Genomic DNA, 18,982 nt, shown 5'->3' on the forward strand with positions numbered 1-18,982 from the left:
TATTGCAAAGTGCGCTGGCATATAATAAATATATATACACACACATATATCTAGCAACATGTACATAGTATATAGTATATAGCATAAAATATATAATTCCAAATCTTAGAAAAACAAAGATTCCGACAAATGAAAGCCTTTCCCCGGAGAACAATAAAACATGTCTCTCCATACACACACCCCATAACTTGGTGTATTATTGTTTCACTCGGTCATTTTGTATGGCAACCATATGTTGTTCTATTATTATATGCTGCTCTTTTCCTTTTTGTTTTTATGGTTTAGGAAGTAGAATGTGTAGAATTATCAGAAAGACGGGCCAAGGTTCCATTTCAACCACAACGATACAGTTCCTAACTTGGTAATTACTACATGCCCAATTCGTAAGGTGTGGGGTTTTATCACAAAAAGTCTCGGTATTAGTCACTGATATTGTCCTTAACTTGGTAATTATTACTTGCTCAATCCGTAAGGTGTGTGGTTTTATCACAAAAGACATCGGTATTAGTTGGAGTGGGATTAAGGTATCAAACTCTTTTTTCCTCATGGATACAATCGATGTGGGACATTTCAACACACTCCCCACGTGGGAGATCCACACATTGACAACCACGTGGAGCCAATAGGACTCACCCTACACACAGGGCTAAGGGGACTTACCCATCACGTGGCATTACAGCATGGGCTCGCTTCCTAGCTCTGATACCACATAGAATTATCAGAGAGACAAGCCAACGGCCCACTCCAACAACACCGATATTGTCTCCAACTTGGTTATTACCACCTACCCATCCGTCAGGTGTGGGGTTTTATTACAAAAGGCTTGAGTATTAGTTGAAGTGGGATTAGAGTGTTAAACTCTTATTTTCTCATAGATACGATCGATGTGGGACATTTCATCGATGTGGGACATTTCAACAGAATGGCATGCCATACTCTCATCTAGTAATTATATTTGTGCCACTATGTGATTCTAAACTAGAAAGTAGTAATATAGACACAAAATCTCATTTAGTAAATCCATATTGTGTGCCCCTTCTTAGCCAGAATTTAGGATTACAGTAGAAAAACAAGATGATAGGATTTCTGTAAAGACTATGTATTTGTCATATAAGACTCTTATATTTTAGAGAAAAAAAAATTAGTGATATATAAAAGAGAGCACATATGGTGACATATTATTTGGGTTAATATTTGAACATTGGATTTAGATAAAGAAAAGCCCAAGAATACCTAATTCAAGGAGACTTGCCCGAAGCCCAGCACCAAGCCCAGAAGCAAATTGAGGCTTTCTCAGCCAAAATGCAAGCCATATGCTTGCCATTGAAGTGACAAGTGATAGAGACTACCCTACTACCAGCCAAAGAACACTTTCTAGTGGCATTACAAGTAAAGAGATGATGACTCACTACCCTCCAAAGTGCTTTCGGGCAAGAACAAAGTTACAACAGTTGGGCTAATTTGCCTACAAAAGGAGGAAAAAGCCCCCCAGAGACAAGGACACTCAACCAATCAAACAAACAAACATACAAACTCTGCTCTCAAGCCAGATTTGCATCCAAAAGCTTAATTCAACCCAGATTCAGTCATTTTTAATGACAAGCTATCTCTTGTCTAGATTTCCTTATAAAGCCTATCTTTCTCTAGTTTAAAGCTGTTACCTTCAACCATTGTAGTATCAATTCCCTCGTTTAATCTTGTTTACCATCCATCCCTTTTTAGCGAATAAACCCCTGTTAGTTTAGAGAGAAGCGATTACAAGAGGTTCAACCTTGCCAGACAAGGTGAAATCTTGTCCGAAGCTCTTTGTTTATTTTCTGAATTTGTAGATCTATTACTTAATGCATTATGCAGTATGTATTCAAGTTGTTTCCATCAGTTTTCCTACTTTAAGAGTCTCATTTGTATCTGGATCTAGTCATTTTAATGAATATGCTTTCATTAAAATCAATCAAGAACCAAGTAGATGACTTAGAAGGCTCTGGACTCCCTTCATTCGAACATACAAAACTATGAACTAAAAGTCCTTGGTCACAAGGCAAGAAAAAGAACTTATGTGGACTTAACCCATCCACGACAATTCGTAGGAAAATCCCCTTCTCTAGTCTTGGGAAATTGATAACAAGAAGTCCAAGTAACTTGGGGCGTAAGTAATCGACCAAACACACTTGTTCTACATCTGCTATAATGAGATAGTAGTGGCACACCTAGCATTCAGTTAGTTTTGATTGTGAGCCTCAAGGCCTACACCTAAGGCCCCACAAATGCACCTTTCAAAACTAACTCTATCCTCTTATTGTAGCACATCAACAAGCAAGAGCCCAACAACACATCCAAAGTCTCAATCCCTTGGGAGCTATGCTGAGGGCCGAGGATCCTTCCGCAGAGAAATCTTCACCTGAACACATACATTGGCCTATATATATCCCGATTTAATTTGCTGCAGTAAACGGAGTACCTGCTTCGAAGCTAATCTCTTAATATTGAATCAACTAGATTTCAGTAATGCTAATATTTCTCTTTTATGAATTAAAAAAACTTAATGTCAAGCATCGTAGTTCATTACTTATATCTAACAAAAACTTCTAAAACTTAATGCCAATCAACGTAGTTCATTACTTATATCTAACATAAACTTCCAAAGTTATGGATTATGGATGCCTCAACTTGTGCAATTCAAAATTCATTTAGTAGGGTATGATTCTTGGTTTTTCGGTTGTATATATATTTGTGAAACTATTTTCTTGATTGTGTAAATAAGGCAGAATAATTATACGATCAGTGAAAGGACAACTATTTTATAAGAAATCATGCTGATAAGATAAATAAGCACATAATTATAAACAACCGATGATAAAACATATCAATTACAAAGCCAAATTCATTGAATCAAGAGTTGCGATGAAATTGAATTATACATGTCTTAACCAAAGTGATTTTCTTCCAACCGTGCTTGCATGTCGTATTAATTAGGTGTGCATGATTTGGCTCACATACACAATAATGCAATTGTTGTCTAACTCGAAGGGATGGCAGAATCTTTGTTTGTAAGGTTTGATCGTTCACAATAATGCAATGCTTATCTCTCTAAACAACGGGTGTGAGCACATGTGATCAGATGAGCCCTATCAAAATGTAACTTTTGCATGTGACCCTCCTCCCCCTCTAGCAACATGCATGGAATTGTTTTTCTATTTTTTTATTTTTAATTTTATTCCAATAAAAAGGTTTAAAAAACCATTTAATGTTTATTAGATAGGTGATGCCACTAAGTCTAAATATTAAAAAAGAAAATCACCTATAAATTAGGTGCCACCACCACCACTTTTAGTAAGGGGTGTGGGTTGGGGTTTGCTCAAGCCCACCCCAAATCAGAAGGGAAATAAATGGCCACACAAGAGAATAATCCAAACATTAATAAAACAAGAGAAATTTCGATCAATTTATTTTATTAAGACATCTCTCACACGTAATAAGATTATTATGGTGCGTTTGTTTTATTGGACTATCTCGGATTGGACTAAGTTCAATGACTAAATTGAGTTGGCTTAGCATGAACGAACTAGTATAGGAATAATAAAGTGTTTGTACAGTGTCAAACTAAGTCACAAATTAAATTATTTTTATGATCTAAATTTTTTTTTGCCATTTTTTTAATTCTCTCCCCCTCTTTCTTTTCCTTTTTCTTTTCTCTTTCTTATCCTTTCCAAATACTTCTCGTTGGATTTGGATCCTCTCCTGAGCAGAGGGTCTGAATCCTGCTGACCAAGCAACACGGACCGTTAGATCAAAATCCAACGGCTACAAACAGGAGGACATTCTAAAAGTTATAATAATTGTAGCCGTTGAATTTTGATCCAATGGTCCGTGTTGCTTGGTCAGCAGGATTCGAACCCTCTGCTCAAGAGAGGATCCAAATCCCTTATCGTTCCCTTCTTCTTCTTCTTTTGGTCAAAGCTCCGTTCTTTTCTACTCATTACTTTTTCTTTTTCTCTTCCTTTTCAAATTCAAGAACTGAGTACAAGCCGATAAATCCCAACCAGATGAAAGATTTACTGATCAAAGCAGGCATTTGAGTTACAGATGGTGTGGTCGAGCGCGAATGCTCAGATCAGCATCAGCATCGAGCAGGACGAGGAGAAAGGGAGAGAGTGTGGTGGTCTAGCGGTGTGATTTCGTTGGACTGAGGAGAGATTGCATGCAACGAAGGTAGGAGAGCAAAAAGCAAACGAATGGAGGGGATGCCTTAGTAGTCCCATGGTTATTGGGGGTCTCGCTAAGACCTCATAACGAAGGGGTTTGTCCATGCAAATCCCCTTTAGTCTCATTAATCTTAATCCTAGCACGGTAGAAACACGGGACTAGACTAAGGATTAATCCAGTCTAGTCCATTGATTGTTAGTGAGGCTAAACAAACACACCCTTATTGAGATACGTTATACGAAAATAACATGTCTTATATTTTTTAGGATTGAGTACCTAAAACCCTCCAATTTTTTAGTGTCATTCTAAATTGGTCTCAACCTTTTTTAAATATTCCAAACAAATACCCAACCTATTGAAAATGTCACATTCATTAAACCCCAATTAATTTTTTCGTTAAATGTACATGTGGCAACAATAGATCCCACTTTTTAACTTACAGGGACTTTAAAATAATAATAAAAATAACTACAAAAAGACATAAATATACAAAAAAAAAAAAAAAAAACAAATTCACAAAAAAAATGGGAAAAAAAAAAAAAGATCGGAAACTATCAAGCCCTCACCACCTCCAAGCTCAACCTACGACCACCTAAATCCCATCCTAACCTTTATATTCAAAACACACCAACTAGGTATATCATGGTCAACATTAATATTAGTTATCTCAAAATCTAAATTTCAAACATATATTATATAATATGGAACCTAATGAGGAAACGGGTATTGAATTGAAACGAAACTGAACCCAAATTGAAATTACATTAGGAGGGTAATCACTTAACAAAGAAAAGGGTTAGTAATTCATATAGGTTTTAAGGAGCTTGTTTCTCTGCTCATGTGATTTCCTCATTAGCTGATTCTCAGTTGGTAAAGCTTCCATGACAATTTTTCTTCGTGGACGATGAATATGATTATGGCTACATCATGGCAGTCCATACAATTTCAGCAATCTCCATAACCTTCTTATCGATGTTGGCGGCTTGATTTGTAGGGTGAAGTTGGTGATTGAGTGTTGGGTTTGAAGGTGACGGCCTGATGGGGTGGTGGTGGTGATCATCATTAGTTAGAGGATTCCATGCTTACATTACCTAATATTGCTTTTGGAGATAAAGTAAGCCCTAGTTCATATAACAGAAATTTAACTAGGCTTAACAGATATGATATTTTTAATAAATTGGGCACTTATTTGAAATGTTTAAAGTTAAAATTAGTTTGGAATGATACATAAACGTTGAAAAACTTTAGATATTTAATTCTATTTTTTATGGAACTATTTTACGAATGATTTGATTAGAATGATCCCACATATAATAAACATTTTCATCACCCTTCCCAAGAGCCTTTGACCAAGAGCAACAAGGTGTGTTTGCCCATGTGATGCCTCCTATGTCTTGATTGAGTGAAATGGTGGCCAGTTCTACGTCATAATTTCAATTTCTAACAATCTTTGAATCTTTGAATATAATCAAATGGGAAAAACATAGCAGTAGCATGCATGAGAGAGAGAGAGAGAGAGAGAGAGAGAGAGAGAGAGAGAGAGAGAGAGAGAGAGAGAGAGAGAGAGAGAGAGAGAGAGGGCGGCAGGTAAGTTCGATTGTTCGAATTTTGAAAAATTAGGGAACAAAATCTATAAAGGAGGACAGCATTATTTGGGCTACCTAAAATGGGGTGTCACGGTGTCACTTGTCACCATCACTTACGCATCATGATGCCGTGCAACCATTTCCATGGGGAGAGGATCCTCTACGAAATTTATTTTGTAGAGATCTTAAGGATCATTATATTTTAACTATTCATCATATATCGTGCGATTATTTTTCGATTCTCATAATTTGGATCAGGATGGAATCCGAATACATTTCCACGAACATATATGAACAGAAGAAAGGCATAAACTAGTGGGAGGAGGGGATTTTTTTGCCATCATCCGTCACGAGAGGCTAAACGTAGACTCTCATTGTATTTTAACTTTTTTTAAAATGATAAAGACTACGTTAGGGTTGTAATTTTTCATCTCTAATCATGTAGGTCTATATTAATGTCCTTTCATATTTTTTTTTTTTTTACGAGCCAAAGTTAGCCTGCTATGGGCAACATGTTGCATGTCCAGGGAACATAATTCTCTTTAACTTTTTTTTTTTTTTTTTTTTTAACAAACGATATTGTCTACACTAAGACGGTGTGGGAGTAGGCTAAGCCTCAAAATGACCTAGTAATAATGTGGTTCAAATTTTCTTTTAGCAAGAATTGAACCTTAAGACCTCTCACTTACAAGTGAAGAAGAATATCACTACATCGTAGTACTAACAACTAAGTGACGAATCTCCTTAGCCCTTTGGTTGGAGACTGATTTTGTCAAATTTAAGGTTAAACGTGACATATACCTCTTGGCTAGAGATAACTTTAAGTACTTTGAAGTATGACAGTGTCTCCAAATTATAAGGTGTGAGATTTTATTCTAAAAAATTTCAGTGTAACTAGAAATAGAATTATTCGTATATAAATCATATTTTGTATTGTCAAATATCGGATGTGGAATTTCTATCAGAATTATATGTGGGAGGAGGAGTAAACAAATCTCTAGGGTTGATCTTCCCTCCAACTTTGGTCTCTTTCGCAAAAAGGAAACTTTAGAATTTATAAGCCAACCAATATAATAAAATGAAATAAATTAATTTTACATAAGGTAACCCCACCCTATGAAAATGGACAGGGAAGAGGAAGAGATGACACGTGGGGTGCGGGAATGAGAAGGGAGATACATAATTGAAACTTTAAGGAAGGCTTGATATTTACTCAAATTGTGAGGTAGGTGCCCTTAATAATATACACCACCAACTTTCACCATCTCCCTCTAGTACCCATCATTTAAGACCTACCGAGTTCTATTCTATTATTCCATGTATCTCTCACTCTTTATGAAAGGAGATTATTTTTAGGAAATGTAAAACAAATGGTTGAATAGATTGAAGAGGAAATGACCATCGTCGGAAGACAAAAGGACAATGTGGGAATTTATAAATTTGGCATTCGAGCTTCGATTCGGGCCCATGATATCTTTTCGGAAAAAGAACGATGTCGCTGTTCAAACTCACAATTGTGACATAAATGGGATTTAGCCATCCGAGGTTGTTTCAACATCCAAAATGTAGTTTTAATTTTTGTAATAAAAATCGAACTTTTTGATTTTCGCATGATTAATGTTGTTTTAATTTCCTAAGCTTCTGAGTTGTCCAACGGACTTGTAATCGTTGATGTTATCAAGAAATTTTTCCAAGTGACCGTCACTCCAGCACAGATTGACAGTATTAAACTTCGATGGTTGCCCTTTGTCCTTTTTAAATGACTTCACATGGCTTTTGGTTTAACTATGGTTAATTGAAATTAATAAATGTTGAAGTAAATTTAAGTTGTTAAATTTGAACCATGATCCAATGGCTCCTATTGATCTAGTTGGCTCTTCACTGTCTTTTTCTTAGGCTGCCATGGAGAACCTCAGTTGTCACATCCCGGCCCGGGCCTCCACCACATCCCGGGCTTGACTTCAATGTAGCACTGTCCGCTTTGGGCCTCGACCACGCCCTCACGATTTTGTTTATAGGAACTCACACAAGAACTTCCTCATGGGTCACCCATCCTAGGATTGCTCTCGCGCGAACTCGCTTAACTTCGAAGTTCCTACGAAACCCGAAGCCAATGAGCTCCCAAAAGGTCTCGTGCTAGGTAGAGATGAGAATATACATATAAGGCATAGATGATCCACTCCCCTGGGCGATGTGAGATGTTACAATCCACCCCTCTTAGGGTCTCGACGTCCTTGTCGGCACACTTCCGACCAGGGATTAGCTCTGATACCAAATTGTCACATCCCCGCCCCGACCCTCACCACATCTCGGGCTCGACTCCACCGTAGCATGATATTGTCCATTTTGGGCATCGACCACGCCCTTACGGTTTTGTTTATAGGAACTCACGCAAGTAGAATTTCTTAGTGGGTCATCTATCCTGGGATTGCTCTCGCGCGAACTCACTTATCTTCGGAGTTCCTATGGAACACAAAGCCAGTGAACTCCCAAAAGACCTCGTGCTAGATAGAGATGAGAATATACATATAGGGCATAGATGATCCACTATTCTGGGCAATGTGAGATGTTACATCAGTTTATTTGGAGAAAGGAAAGTCACCCAGCAAAATATGAGCTCACAATATATATATATATATATATATATATATATATATATATAATGTAATCAAATTTCTACACAAAACAAATAATCCAGAGGGTTTGATTCTAGTATATATCGATCTTATCGGAAAATCATTCACAATGTCTGAAGATCTGTTTTAGCCCACGACGGCGTCTTGTCGTCGTAGTGAGCATGGTGTGCCGATTGGACTATCACGTTTCTTTTCCTCATCAAATCATTTCTTTTACGGGTTCATCTTATTGTTTATTAGCATTCAAAATCCAACAAACACCACATACAAATCAATTTTTCTATGGGCGTGAATTTTATGTTTGTTATTTTTGTCTTTGGAAAAACTAAAACATGTAAGAAATTAATCCATAATTTTGAGACCTTTCCATCTGCGTCTTTCCGACAAAATAAGTTGGATTTGGGTTCTGGGTATTTTTCATTTCGAATTCATATGTCTGAGAGAGAGGGGAGAGAGGAGAAATGAAGGAGAAGAGAATGATGAGTCATTAAATCAATCAGAAGACAGAAAGTTAAATGCATTTATTAATAAGATAAACCATAGTTAACTTAAATAACACATGTGGTATTTTTTTTTATTTGAAAGAACCAGATTTACAGGTGTCAATTACATATTAGATAGGAACCTCAGGTCAACTAGAGTGCCGGTCACTCGGAAAAATTTCTCGATGTTATCATTGTAAATTGTCAATTATCAATTAATCAAAACTCTTTTGGGATTACTCTAAAAAAACTGGTGTATTCCAAATTATTGTTTCTTCAAGAATTTACAATGGTAATCCTTTTGCTTCGTGCTGCATCATTAGGTTTCAACAACATTTTATGTGAGTTTTGTTATCATGTATAGGAGGAACAAGGATGTCTTGTTTTAATTAGTATAATGTTGTTGTTCTAGTGTTATAATCAATTTTGTCAAGTTTTTTATGTTGTATATTTCACATTTTTCAGTAAGGCTTGTATATTTATTACATTTAACAAATGAACTCATTTTTACTGGACTATATTATCCCTTATCGTGCAATTTTGATTCTAATTTACAAGAAATAATCTAAAAAAAATTCAAATGTGAAAAGCCTTTTCTATCAGAGATGCCGTTGACGTCTCACCACAATCTCTTGTTGATCTCAACCTTCCTCAAAACTCTGGCTGATGCTAAGATTCAAGAGAGAAATTTTATTGCAACTACTATACCCTTACATCACGGGCATCCAATACACATTTTCCACTTGTAAAAAGTCAACTGCTCGTCCAATAAACACTTGTAGATCACATGTTGAATTGGTGACAAGAGAGAATTTCTCCAGACTTGGAAGTTGGAGTTCACTACCCGTGATCTAATACTACTTGCATGCAATCGCATTAGTGTGATGTAGCAATGAAGTCAAACAAATCGAAATGATTAACCGAAACGAACGAATCTATCATGATGCTAATGACATTGCCAAACAAAGAACTTAGGCTGACTAATTAGTCATCGTTTGTGTGGAGTTGGTTGCCAACTTTGCCAAACTGAAGTTGACCACTAAATAATCTGTCCGTCCAATCCAAATTCCAAACAAGAAAAATGCAGAACTAGGGTTTTGGATTTAGCGGGAAAATGGAATTTGGAAGAGAAATCTGGCCGTTAAGTTCAAACTTCGAAGGACGAGAACAACACGGACACAGAGTACTAGGCACCATCGAACACCCACAACGACGACAAACAAAATATTTGCAGTTACAATAAAACCATTCGAATATTAAATTTCCATGTCTCTTTCTTTCACGTTTGAAAGGGACGCTTCCGTTGAATCTCCAGGCGGGTTATTCGAAAATATTGGCGGGAACACCTTGCTGAGCTGGCACGAGCATTTTCTTTTTTCTTTATTACGAGTAATGCTACATTTACTATATTTTTTATATTACATTTGTATCACATTTCTAATAGAGATAAAGTTCATCAACACATATAAGTCTCGAACCAAGTATACACGCACAGGGAGAATAAGGCATAACGAGTAAGATAGTGAGCAACCTCACTTGCTTGGCGATGCGCAAGGTTAGCTGTAGCTGTAGTGATCCCAAATATCATAGTCTTAGAATCTTCCACAATGTGCACAATGACAGACCTATTCACGGTGTTCCTTTAAAGCGCTGTAACGATTTAAAATGAATCACCTTCAAGAATTATATTATGTAGACCTCAAGAATTATATCATTTCTCTAATTTAAATTTTTTATAGCAATGTTACGATATCTATTTAAGCAAACACTCTTTTCTAGCTCACTGTGAAATAAGCGTCGAATAATTAATTTAAGTATTGAACACAACAAGTTGTTCCTAACCTCAAGTAAATGATCTATGCACTTTTATATCTCCTACACGCACTTCCCTCCTCTTAGTTTGTAATTATTGGATTAAATAAATTAAAACAAAATTAAGAAATATGAACAAACGGAGTAGTGTAAAATTAAGAGTACAAAAATCAATTTTTGTTTGTACATGAACTCGTTTAGACGTACTTTTAAAATAATTCAAAGCGTTTTTGATGAAAATATTACATGAAGCACTTCAAATTCTTTTAAAACCTAAAAACATTTTATTTCAATTATTTTATTAACACTTTTAAACGAGTCATATGCTACTTCCTGGCTTTCACGATGTATTAGCGAGGGTGGGCCTCATCTTATCCCCACGTCCGAAATCACCACCTAGGTTCCAACTCAACGCCTATGGCAGTTCATTGACGTAGACCTCTTGCGAAAAGACAATACTGCCCAAATAAATTTCGATATTTAGACGAATTATCCTCTAATTTTAGGCTAATGTCCAAAAATATCAGAAATCAAATAATCTCCCTTTTTTTTCCGTTAGAAAAAAGGAGTTTAATTTTCCAAAAAGCGTTCCCGCGATTTTGACCAACGATGCAGCAATCTGTGGTTCCCCTTTTGGCAGGTAATAACTGTCCCCACTGCCCACCACTCCTCCTCCCTTTTTATTTTTATTTTTATTTTTCAAAAATTAGAAAAACACTTGTTTTCCCAATTCTACCCTTTTAGGAAAAATATGGCGGGAAATTTATCAAATCCAGTTGAGAGTTGGGATTGGGGTCCGGCGATCCTTTATTTATTCTTTGTCCATCGAGAAAACAGACGTCGTGATAACCGCGTTGGCTGTTCGATTGCGAAACGCCGCCGTAACGGCGACTGTGCGTGGGGTAAAACTTTGGGAATAGACGGAGACGTAGGTGGGTTCCGTTTGTTATTATTTGTGCCATGTCACGAGATTCAGATTGTGTTTTTATATATTATATTTACCTGGGTCCCTCCCTGCCGATGTGGGTTGCGATTTTGTCACCGGACAACTCACGGGATCTCTGTTCTTTGAGGTAAATACTGGTGTCATTCATTTAGGGTATCGTTTTACTTAACCAGCAGTAGAGTTCAAACAGAGAAAAACTTACACAAAACAGGTTTGTCTAATTTCTCTTTTTTGTCTTTTTCATTCTTGACATGTCTAGGGTATAAGAAAAATAAAGAAAAATAAAGAGATGAAATTATATGAACCCGTCATAGGCAAGATTTGATCCCTTCCCACCCTAACAACTAATAGTTTAACACACTTATAGCAGAGTTAGAATTTTCAAATAATAGGATCATAATATCAACCAAAAAAATGCATTGGGCCATTTCGCTGAGCACCTAGTAAGCACTTGTTAATTTCTGCCAACATATGTTGACAACCCTTATTATTTGTAGAAGCTTCTCAAGAGATGATGTACGATACTATGGAGTAATACTGAAGGCTTTACAAGCTTGCCAACTGAGGTATTTCATCGAGCACATGGTGTGTGCAAAGATAGAGTTGTACACATGAGGGAGAAAAATGAGACAAATATGATAGAAGAAAATATAATAAGTAGGAAGAGGAGGTTGTACGTTTTAACTATTTATAGAGGTCAAATACAAAACATAAACAAATATATATGGGGTTTTATAAGTTGTTGAAATTAAGGACAACCAACAACTTTATGCTGACTCAACCATTGACTAACGCTATCCTGTGTTAAAAATAGAAAACCAAAAAACATATTGATAAACCCTAATGCATCGAATTCGTTCATGACAGATTCGAAATCGTTAAATGGAAGTAGAACCTTAGTTTGAAAATGTATCCCATATGATTGACTGGTGTTGGACGTGCAAAAAGCAAATGTGAGATCAGCCGCACTCTACACAATGGATTAAACCTTTAATCTCGGCATGCCAGCAAAAACATACTGGGGCAATGCATAGATCTTGATCAGGATTCAGGCAAGGGAATGAAACAAAAGAATAATAACAAATCATGAAGATGGAAGACTAGTTAATGATTATGTCTGCTACTTTAATCAACGATTGACGACAACAAAGTGGTACTAATTAAATCACCAGTACCAGCCAAAGGACAATTAGAATGTATTGCTGTCAACAGATGCTTGGACAGAATGGTAAATTGGATAAGGGATTTGTTATTTACACATTTATTTTTACTTTTCAAGCCCTCCTTGTTAATTTTTGTTATTTGATTTTCTTTAATTTAGGATGTATGAAAAGTAAAATGAAATGTGTGAATATAATACCCCATTGCACAATTAGTGTGGATAAACATTGAAGGATATTTTTGTCAGGCCGTAAACTTATAAGAAAAACTTGCATAGGGTGTCTGCTTGAAACCTTTTATAAATGTATGAGAATTATTTTATTGTGATTACTCATGTTGTGATTTACCAAATTTCACGCATTTTCATTCGATATGAGAATTGTCTCATTCAAACAATTCTATTGAATATCGTTAAACTTTGTGGTCGTAATATAATATTGGAACATTAATTATGCAACTGACTCTACACGCTTCCACTCAACATGGGATCCAATCTCAATTACAAAAGCATGAGATCCTTATATGGATGCATTAAGGGTCCTAGGGTCCCATAACCACCGGAAACTCGAATAAATGGCTATGAAGAACTCCGAAGACCATTAAAGTTTGGGCATGTGATGAAGCAGAAGAGTGCAACGGCAGACCGATTGCTGCAAAATAATTAACGAATTAGAAGAAGACTATTATGTTTTTAAAAGACTTAGCCATAATGGCTTCGTTTTGAATTCCTCATTATTGCAGAATAATTTATATATGGTTTTGCGGCTTGCCATCTCTCCAGGCAGTCATGCAAAGGTGGCAAGTGTCTTGCCCTGAAATTGACAGTAACGGTCCTCGTTCATGTATCTAATTCAACATGTATATTTTGAGTACAATTCGCATTGCTTTTCAATCCCCGCCAAATATTGACAGAGTTAGATTTTCTCTCTTCCTTTCTCTTTCAATTTCATTTTTTTTAACAGAAAAGGTGATAATGTTGTTTGATCTCGAGCGTTCAAATAAAATAAAAGGAAGAAGAGTGATCAATAAGATGGGAGAGAATCTAGATCGAATACCAAAAGCATGTGGAATAGCATGCACAGAGGATTCAAATCATTGACGACTCTTCTCAAGTTCTTTTTTCCGAACATATATCAAGTGCCAATTTAATGCATTTAGTGCAAAGAGTTTTATTTGAAAATTTAACAAAATTGATTTCTGTTAATTGGTGACCGAAACACGGAAGTATGATAAAATAACATTGTCCTGGTCACTATTTCTCAGCTTTTCAAATAGTGGTGCGAGACTCTTCTATTTTTATTTCTTAGGCGTGAGCCGGAGAGTTTTGTTTTTAATATAAATACGAGAGTTTTGTTTCTAATATAAGCGTGATAGTTTTACTTTTAAAAGGAACACGAGAGTTGTGTTTTTAATATAAGAACGAGAGTTTCATTTTTAACATGAGTACGAGAGTTTCATTCCTGATATAAGCAGGAGAGTTTTGTTCTCGACAAGAACACGAGAGTTACATTCCTAATATAAGAAGGAGAGTTTCATTCCTGACAGGAACGCGAAAGTTGTGTTCCTAATATAAGCACGAGAGTTTCATTGCTAACATGAGTACGAGAGTTTCGTTTCTAATATAAGGACGAGAGTTTCATTTCTAACATGAGCACAAGAATTTCATTCCTAATATGAGCACAAGAGTTTCGTTCCTAATATAGACACGAGAGTCTCATTTCTAACATGAGCACAAGAGTTTTTGTTCCTATACAAACATGAGAGTTTCATTCCTAATATAGACACGAGAGTTTCATTTCTAACATGAGCACGAGAGTTTCTTTCCTATACAAACACGAGAGTTTCATTCCTAACATGAGCACGCGAGTTTTGTTTCTAATATAGACACGAGAGTTTCATTCCTAACCACTGTTCTAAAAATCCCCACCTAGGAGCTAGGCGGCTGGCCACTGCCCCGATTAATGCCTAGACGTTTGAAAATTAAGAAAGGGCTTATAAACCTACTGAGGGCGCCCGTCTAGACCGCCTAGGCACCCGCCTAAGTTGTGACTCACTTAGATAGAAAATAGATAACTTTCATGTTGCATTTTATTTTTTTCAATAAATTGTAAGAGATTTGTTGAATACTTAAATGAACACACATTATATGCTTGTTCCCACATTTTCATTATGTTCCAATAGCTCATAATAGATATGTCATTCTATTTTATAGTTTATGATGAAATCATATATATTTTAAGCATAAACATACATTTATTTACACGAAATATAATAGATTTAATTAAATCCGCCTAGGCGCCCGCCTAGACCCCACTTAGCCGCCTGGGCGCTAGGCCCCAGTTGCCGCTTGACTAGCTTCTAACGTCTTTTATAACCTTATTCCTAACATGAACACTCGAGTTTTGTTCTTAATATAAGGAAGAATGTAATTTATATATATATATATATGTATATATATATAAGTACGAGAGTTTCATTTCTAATATAAGTAGGAAAGATTTATTTCCAAGACCCGAGTACGAGATTTTCATTCTTAACATAATCACGGCAGGTTTATTTCTCGAACATGAGTATGAAAGTTGTGTTCCTAATATAACCATGAGGGTTTTATTCCTAGTATGAGCATGAGCATGAGCATGAGAGTTTCATTCTTCGAACCAAACAAACCCCATCATTTACATTATCCTATAAACACAATTTCTAGTGTTAGAAGAAAATAGAATAAATAGAGGAGAATGTTGTAACTCTCAACCATTTATAGAGGTCAAAAATAAAACACAAAAGTATACATGGGGTTTTATAAGTTGTTAGAGTTAAGGGCAACCAACGATTATATACTGGCTTAACCACTGACTAACACTATTGTGTGTCAAAAATAGAAAACCAAAAAACCTATTAGTAAACCCTAATGCATCGAATTCGTTCATGATGGATTCGAAATCGTTAAATGGAAGTAGAACTATAGTTTGAAAATGTATCCCATTTGATTGATTGGTGTTGGACGTGCAAAAAGCAAATGTGAGATCAGCCGCACTCTATATACAAAGGATTAAACCTTGAATCTCGGCATGCCAGCAAAAACATACTGGGCAATGCATAGATATTGAACAGAATTCAGGCGAGGGAAAGAAAAAAAATAATAATAACAAATCATGCAGATGGAAGACTAATTAATGATTATGTCCGTTACTTTAATTAACGATTGACGACAACAAAGTAGGACTTGCTGTCAACAGATACTTGGACAGAATGGTAAATTGCATAAGGGATGTGATATTTACACATTTTTTTTACTTTTCAAGCACTCTTTGTTAATTTCTGTAATTTGATTTGATATTCTTTAGTTTATTTGATCGAACAGCCAAAAATTATAAAGGTGTATGAAAAGTAAAATGAAGTGTGTGAATATCACACCCCATTGCATAATTAGTGTGGATAAACATTGAAGGGTATTTTTATCGGGTTGTAAACTCATAAGAAAAACTTGCATAGTGTGTCTGCCTGAAACCTTTTATAAAAGTATGAGATTTATTTTATTGTGATTACTTACGTTGTGATTCACCAAATTTCACACATATTCATGTTATATGAGAATTGTCTTAATTAGACAATGGTCCTGAATATCTTTAAATTTTGTGGTCGTAATATAATATCGGATCATTAATTATGCAACTGAATCCACACGTTGCCACTCAACAAGGGGATCTGACCTCACTTACAAAAGCATGAGATCCATGTATGGATGCATTTAGGGTCCTAAGGGTCCCATGACCACCGGAAACCCGGATAAATGGCTGTGAAGAACTTTGAAGACCATTAAACTTTGGGCATGTGGTGAAGGAGATGAGTGTAGCAGCGGACCGGCTGCTGCAGAATAATTAACGACTTCATTTTGAGTTAAACCATTTAAGACAAAACAACTAAAATAAATCTTCTTATTAAGCCACGCGAGGCGGACCATTTTTAATTAAAAAATAAATAAAGAGAGTCTATCATCTTTATCTTGCCCGAGATCTCCACTCATTCCCATTTTGCAACTTTCTCCAATGGGATAACCCTAATTTCAAATCCTTTTTCCTTTAACCCCACCCAACCGATCCCAGGCTACCACCAAATGCTCCACGCCTCCACCTGTCTCCCCTCTATAACCACCAATCGGTTCAGTTCTCTCCAGTCTACACCACCACTTAATCCCCTAATTTTTTAATTTAAATTTTCTAATGTATTCCAAATTAATCATATAAAATGTTTAAAATATTATGGGTATCGGATGAAAAGTTTAAATTCATAAGAGATTATAATTTTTGTTGATTTGTTATGTTTTAAATTGATAATTGATATCATAGACAAATTTAATCTTTGTAATTTGTAATGTTGTTTGTACAAAGACTATGAATGGAAAATTAATAGTTTATTGGTTAATTTTTCAATGGTATTTTCATGTAATTTATTTGGAGCTTTTATATTAGGATCTTCCTATATTAGAATCCTGAATCCACCACTATCTATATATCACCAAATTTCACACGTTTTCACTCAGTACGAGAATTATCATAACCAAACAGCCTATTGAATTCTGCAACTTTTTTTTTCTAGATTGCAAGGAATTTTGAAATCTTTATGGCCTTCGTTTTTGAATTTAAGCTTGGGATTAGCTAGTTTGCGTAGGTGATCACCAATCATCGGTGTCATTTCTCGAAGAATTGGCAACTGGGCAGTTGAAAATATGAGAAGACATTTGCATGACCTATGAAATTTATATATGGTTTTGCGGCTTGCCATCTCCCCAGTCAGCCATGCAAAGGTGGCAAGTGTCTTGCTCTGAAATTGACATTAACGGTCCTCGTTCATGGATCTAATTCAACATGTATATTTTGAGTAAAATTTGCATTGTTTTTCAATCGCAACCAAATATTAAGAAAGTTAGGTTCTCTCTCCTCTTTTCTTTTTTAATTTTTTTTTCTTTTTTCTCTTAACAGAAAAGATGATAATGTTGCTTGATCTCAAGCGTTCAAATAAAATAAGAGCAAAGGGAGTGAAAAATAAGACGGAAGATAAACTAGATCGAATACTAAAAGCACGTGGAATAGTATGCGCGGAGGATTCAGATCATTGACGACTGTTCTCAAGTTCTTTTTCCCAACATACATCAAGTGCCAATTTAATGCATTTGGTGCAAAGAGTTTTATTTGAAAATTTAACAAATTTGATTTCTGCTAGTTGGTGACCCAAACACAGAAGTATGATTAAATAGCAGTGTCCTGGTCACTATTTCTCGGCTTTTCAAATAGTGGTGCGAGACTCTTCTATTTTTATTTCTTAGGCGTGAGCAGGAGAGTTTGGTTTTTAATATAAGTACAAGAGTTTTGTTTATAATATAAGCGCGAGAGCTTTATTTTTAAAAAGAATACGAGAGTTGCGTTTCTATTATGAGAACAAGACTTTTGTTCTTGATATAAGCACGAGAGTTTCGCTCTTGACAGGAGCACGAGAGTTGCATTCCTACTATAAGAACGGGAGTGTCATTTCTGTAGGAACACGAGAGTTGCGTTTCTAATATAAGTAAGGGAATTTCATTGCTAACATGAGCATGAGAGTTTCATTCCTAATATAAGGACGAGAGTTTTATTCCTAATATGAGCGCGAGAGTTTCGTTCCTATTATAAATATGAGAGTTTCGTTCCTAATATAAACACGAGAGTTTCATTCCTAATATAACGAGAGTTTTGTTCCTAATATGAGCACGCTTGTTTCGTTTCTAATATAGACACGAGCGTTTCATTTCTAACATGAGCACGAGAGTTTCGTTCTTATATAAACATGAGAGTTTCATGCCTAACATGAGCATACGAGTTTCGTTCCTAATATTGACACGAGAGTTTCTTTCCTAACATGAGCACGTAAGTTTCGTTCTTAATATAAGCAAGAATGTAATATATATATATATATATGTGTGTGTGTGTGTGTGTGTGTGTGTGTGTGTAAAAGTACGAGAGTTTCATTCCTAATATAATCGCATGAGTTTTATTTCCCAGACCTGAGTACAAGAATTTCATTCCTAGTATAAGCATGACAATTTTATTTTCAAGATGTAAGTACGAGAATTGTGTTCCTAATATAACCAATGAGCACCAAAGTTTCATTCTTCAAACCAAA

The sequence above is a fragment of the Pyrus communis genome, chromosome 7, assembly GCF_041283825.1.
Source record: "Pyrus communis isolate YQ-2024b chromosome 7, ASM4128382v1, whole genome shotgun sequence".
In the NCBI taxonomy this organism is placed as follows: Eukaryota; Viridiplantae; Streptophyta; class Magnoliopsida; order Rosales; family Rosaceae; genus Pyrus; species Pyrus communis.